The sequence below is a fragment of the Engystomops pustulosus genome, chromosome 1 (genome assembly GCF_040894005.1).
Source record: "Engystomops pustulosus chromosome 1, aEngPut4.maternal, whole genome shotgun sequence".
NCBI classification, from domain to species: domain Eukaryota; kingdom Metazoa; phylum Chordata; class Amphibia; order Anura; family Leptodactylidae; genus Engystomops; species Engystomops pustulosus.
Genome location: NC_092411.1, coordinates 18,952,290 through 18,958,289, shown reverse-complemented (window position 1 = coordinate 18,958,289; position 6,000 = coordinate 18,952,290).

The window sequence follows — 6,000 nt, the reverse complement described above, 5'->3', positions numbered from 1 at the left end:
GAGGGAGAAGCAGGACTCACAGGCTTTCTGTATGAGTGGGTGGGGAGCAGGACTCACAGGCTTTCTCTATGAAAGGGTAGAGCGGTAGGACTCACAGGCTTTCTCTGTGAGTGGGTGGAGGAAGCTGGACTCACAGGCTTTCTCTATGAGTGGGTGGAGAGGTAGGACTCACAGGCTTTCTGTATGAGTGGGTGGGGAGCAGGACTCACAGGCTTTCTCTATGAAAGGGTAGAGCGGTAGGACTCACAGGCTTTCTCTGTGAGTGGGCGGAGGAAGCTGGACTCACAGGCTTTCTCTATGAGTGGGAGGAGGAAGCAGGACCCACAGGCTTTCTCTATTAGTGGGAGGAGGAAGCAGGACCCACAGGCTTTCTCTATTAGTGGGAGGAGGAAGCAGGACCCACAGGCTTTCTCTATTAGTGGGAGGAGGAAGCAGGACCCACAGACTTTCTCTATGAGTGGGTCTCACAGGCTTTATTAATTTGTGGCTGGACGATATTCACTATTGGTATTGGGAGTTGTAGGCAGTAGATTGCCACAGGTCATTATCCAACAGTCTGACCACAACAGCAGCACAGACTAGAGATGGTGCAGGACAAATAGAAGGACAAAAATGTAAAATATATATTTTTGGGTGGAATAAAAAAATTCTTTGTAAATCTCTCGATTGGTATTCCACAGATAATGAATGTTTCATGTTACTCCCCTATGAATTAATTGTGATGTACAAGTGTCCAACAAATATGATGGTACAAACACAAACCTAACGACCTAACGATCCCAACCAAATCGATATGGGTGGAGAGCACTCCAAATGATCAGAGCAAATAATGATGTGACCGGTGCGGGTCTAATTATCCAAGTTTAAGAAGCAAAAAGCCGAATTCCAAGAAACAATCAATTTCGTGCCTGAATAATGAGATGATGACCGGCTTAATGGTCGGCTTATGTCTTTGTGAAGACGTCTTCTGATGACACCATTCTACTTATTATCTGCTCCGTGCTAATGACCTGACGACAGATCTGAGATTAACTGATTGATAATAATAATAGTAAATGGAAAAAAATACTACCTGAAGTATTTGGGCTATGACCCCCTTGGGACACCAGGGTCCAGATGTCCTTTAACTGCTTCTACTGCTATGTGCATCTGTAGGCTCCAATAACTGAAGCACTGGCCATTCATGACCAATGTGATACCTTCCTGGTGGACATAACTATTGACTTTCATTTGTTTCCTCCTCTCTGTCTACTATCGTCCTTCTTCTGGTCTCCTCGAGGCCTCAAAGAAGTGCACCCTGCAGTAAGTCCCAGTGCACCCATTGTAAAAGCTTCCCTGGTGGATGTGTCTCCTGACTGACCTCAGTGTTTCTGACCCTGGATTGCTTCGTGACTCCATCTCTTATGCTCTGCTGACCTTTTATGACCTCAAATATGACCTGACCATTGGCCTGCCCCTCAAGTCTGCCCAGAACTCAGCTTACCCATGACCATTCCCTGAATGACCCCAGGGCACTCCTGTCTATAGAGCTCTACAGGTCAGCTTCCCGGTGTACATGGACTACTCTTGGTGGTAGTGCACTGGGAAGCCTGAACCAGAGAATTCAAGATCTTTGTTTTGAGGTTAAAGGAAACCTACCACTTGAAGTGGTAGGTGTAAGATGGAAATACCGAGCGCTAGCTCAGGGTGAGCTGGTGCCGGAGCTTAGCTTTGTTAGTGTTTTAAACCGCTGTATCGCAGTTTAAAACACTTTTTAAATTTTATAGCCGAAGCTGCTTCGGCGCACCAAGCGCGCGACCGTGCGCGCGGCTACGTAAGAAGTGAAGGAGAGCCGCGCGCGTACCTCCATGCGCTGAAGCAGCTTCGGCTATAAAGTTTAAAAGGTGTTTTAAACCGTGATGCAGCGGTTTAAAACACTAACAAAAATAAGCTCCGGCACCAGCTCACCCTGATCTAGCGCTCGGTATTTCCATCTTACACCTACCATTTCAAGTGGTAGGTTTCCTTTAAAGAGTAAATACTGTCAGGTTATAGACTATGCTCTTGAGTCTGCTTAAGTTCTACAACCTAAACTATAAAACATATTTTTTTTATGTTTTTGGCAATTTACCTGACAATGTATAAGTCAATGGCTCCATACTCAGATTGGCCCATGCTGTGACCTCGGAGAGCCTAGTGACTACTATCATGTTCTCCTACTGTCTTACATATCCTGCCCTCCTAGCACCGTATTCTAGTCACATCCAGATAAGGACCATTGTTATGTCATTCATAGATAAGGAACATTGCTCACTCCATTCACATACAGTGTGCACAGAAACACCTTATCACGTGTGAGGAATAATGGATCCATGTGCTCTTATTATAACATGTATTGATGTTTCTGCTTCAGGATGAAAACGTGTTCTGTACCTTGTATTCGTGCTGCCCATTACCTCTGCTCCACCACCTCACATGGTAATGTCACCTTCACAAGCACAATTTTAGAGTCAATATTTCACGGCACTAAATCACTGCAGAGCCACCGTAAGGATGCATAGACACGCTCCAGATATTTTATACAACCAAAGCCCTGTCCACACATGATGGTCATTGATGAGATATGATAGTCATCGGTCCCTGCCCGCCAGCATGTTACCTTCTCAACACTTCTCAAGTATTTTTAGGTCCAGTCTGTATATTCCTAAAGTGTCCCAAGCATAGCTCCCAACCGTCCCGGTTTGGCAGGGACAGTCCCGTTTTTTATACCTCTGCCCCAGAGATTGTCCCAGATATTCCCTACAGGTCCTGCACTTGCTGGGGTTGTCCCGGTAACATCTCAAAGGGTTCCCCAGAGCAGACATCAGGCAGGGAATCCTTTTGAGAGAAGTGTCGGGTTAGCGGAGAGCAGGGACCACGTCATCAGGTTCAGATCTCTATCCATATATGGTCACATCTCTTAGGGTGGTGGCACACGCGCCGTTTTGTCTGCGTTTGCCGTCACGCTACCCGTGCCGCCATTTTGTCCCTCTTTCTCTTCCGTAAATATTGGGGGGTATGTCCAAGCTTATCCTGTCCCATCCCTGGTGACAAATGGCCTGAGCGTTAAAAAGTGGCTCAACATGGGTTGGCATGTTTCAGTTCACATGAAGCCACTTAGGATTGAATTAAATGCAATTTTTGGGTGCAAATCTCAATACATTTTTTTGGAATCAGAAGCCAGTAGTAAATCCAGCAGGAAGAAGATGCATCTGCCCAAAAACTAAAAGCTCTGGACACATAAGTTACCCCCAGTGTAAAACTATTAGATTCAAATGTTTATCCTTTCATTTACTTTCAGATCACTGATGTGCAACCTGCTTCTCCTCCCTCCTGTGTACCATCTAATACAGTACAAACGTTGTGATTCCCCCTCCCTCCTCCGCAGACTGACATGTGTATTTTACTCTCTTTTTACTCTCATATAGAGTGCAGCATGTGCAGAAGAGGATAAATAAGAAATATTGAAATACTGGAATTTTTGTAACAAGTTGGGAGCACTAACTTTTCCCTTGACACGATTTTGTATGTCATCCATAATGATACATTCTATACATATAACTTTGTGCAGCTGAGTGATGATTGTCATGTCCAAGGATTCACGTGTCCGCTTCTAAGCTACATGCTGAGGATGAGCCCCTGACACCTGTGGCTCCCAGACAATTCTGTCCATGGTGTGCGCCATAGCTGAGGCCAAGGTCCATCTATTTATATGTCTGACATGGTCTCTCCCGCGGTGTATGACAATGCTCAGAAATACATTGTAAATGAGAGATCACTGCAGCCACTAATATCCGTGCACAGCTGGGCTCTGGTTCTGTGCTGACCCGTTATACACTGATTTCCCTTTATTTTACCCAATTTGACAAAAGATACTTGTTTCCATTAACTCTGCATGGACTGGAATACTTTATAATTTGTATAGGATCCAGGGATAATGTGCACAGAGGTATTAGAGGGATATACTCTTTATTTAAAGCTATCACTTTTACAGTGCTGGGACCCCCACGATTAAGGGAATGGGGTCTTTTTTTATTTCATACATGTCCTGCTGGTCCATCAACATCTATGGGACATTATTGGAGCAGCCAGGCCCCTTCTGAATTCAAAGGGAATCAGAAATAATTTTAGTAGCGGCAGGACTGTGAAATATTGAATTTTATTCCAGGACTGTGGCTTCCCCAAATGTAATTGGAATATGTCCTCACACTGCTGTGCTCTCTGTGCTCTGCAGCCAGTGTTAGGTATTGTCTCTGGAGAGGTGCCTATTCTTACCTTTGTATATGTTGTTAGTAGCAGCAGGACTGTAAAATATGGATTTTTATTCCAGGATTGTAGCTTCTCCGAATGTCCTGAGAATATGTCTTCACACTGTTGTGCTCTGTGCTCTCTGTAGCCAGTGTTAGGTATTTCCCCAACAGAGATGTGTAATCATATATAACATATGTTTTTAATAGCAGCTGGACTGTGAAATATGGATTGATATTCCAGGACTGTAGCTTCTCCAAAATGTACTTGGACCGTGTCCTCACACTGCTGTGATCTGTGTTCTCTGCAGAGCGAGGTATTTTTCCTGGAGAGATGTGTAATCATACATTTTTGTATGATGTCAGTAGCAGCAGGACTGTGAGATATGGATTTATATTCCAGGACTGTAGCTTCTCCAAGTGTAATAAGGACATGTCCTCACACTGTTGTGCTATGCTCTGCAAACAGAGTTAGGTATTAACCCTGTAGAGATGTGTATTTAGGTGTATGTTGTTTGTATGATGTGTAATCATACATTTTGTATGATGTTAGTAGCAGCAGGACTGTGAAATATGGATTTATATTCCAGAATATATTTCAGGATTGTAGCTTTTCCAAGTGCACTTGGGGGAAGGGTCCTCTCACTGCTGTGCTCTTTGGATTAAAATTCTCCACGCTCCCTAACCTTTGAGTAAAAACTGCAGCTGGCTTTTGGTTGAATACTACATAAGTCCCATAAGTGCTGTGGAGTACTTTAGTGCAGATAGCAAAGTGCACAGCAGTGTTAGGACACACAGACAGGGGGAGACAAGTTAGTACAAAACATAGACTGCTGAGCTTTTATTTTACCCAAATAACCTTTTTAAACATAACTTAGTGGCAATACCAGACCCTGAATAGAAACTTTAAAGATGGTATCAGAGATAGAAAAAACCCCAGCCTTCTTTAAAGTTTCTGCCAAAGTTTTGTCGCGCTCCCCCCTGAGACACTGCTCTGAATATTAAATGTCTCAGTTTGTAGCGATTCTCCTAAATTACAGAGGTTATTAGAGGCGTTTTGTCACTAGATTTCCTGTCACTTTCGGCGTGTTGCTGTCTCGTCACTCTCACTTATTTGGCGCGGAGGCTCCTTCTTCTCGGACTCCTGACAGCTCAGACGTTGATGTCTTATGATGTGATTTCCCTGCTGGCTCTCACACAAAGCTGTGAACTAAGGGAGATGTAATGGTGCCAGGCTGTCCGCCCTCATGCCCAGCGCAGGCACCGAGCCTCTCGCCACAAGGCGCAGGTTTTACTTAATAGGTGAAAAACTAAATCTAATTGGATGTTTCCCAAGAAAATTGGAAAATATGAGATTACGCTGCACTTTCCTCAGATAGGAAAATACTAAAAATAGTCACAATGTCTGCAGACGGGAAGGAAAGAAGGTTCATTTTATCCTAAAAAAAGTAGCATTTTTCGGTACTAGAATCAAGTTTCTTGGGAAATGAAGGATGCGTCCCTTCTGTTGCTTTCAATTTGCGATTTTAGGACCTTCAAAGGTCCTTAAATGGCTCTTGTGTACATGTTTGTGGAGAACATTAACAGATGTATGAGGGTTTCATGAGTGAAGGACCTTCTTAGTATAAGAAGGGCCTACCACCATAACTGTCTAAATTATAATCCACTACTGCTCTCCATATAGGGCAGATATCTACTGTATTATACAGCAGACACTTGCTGCTAACTTCTGCGT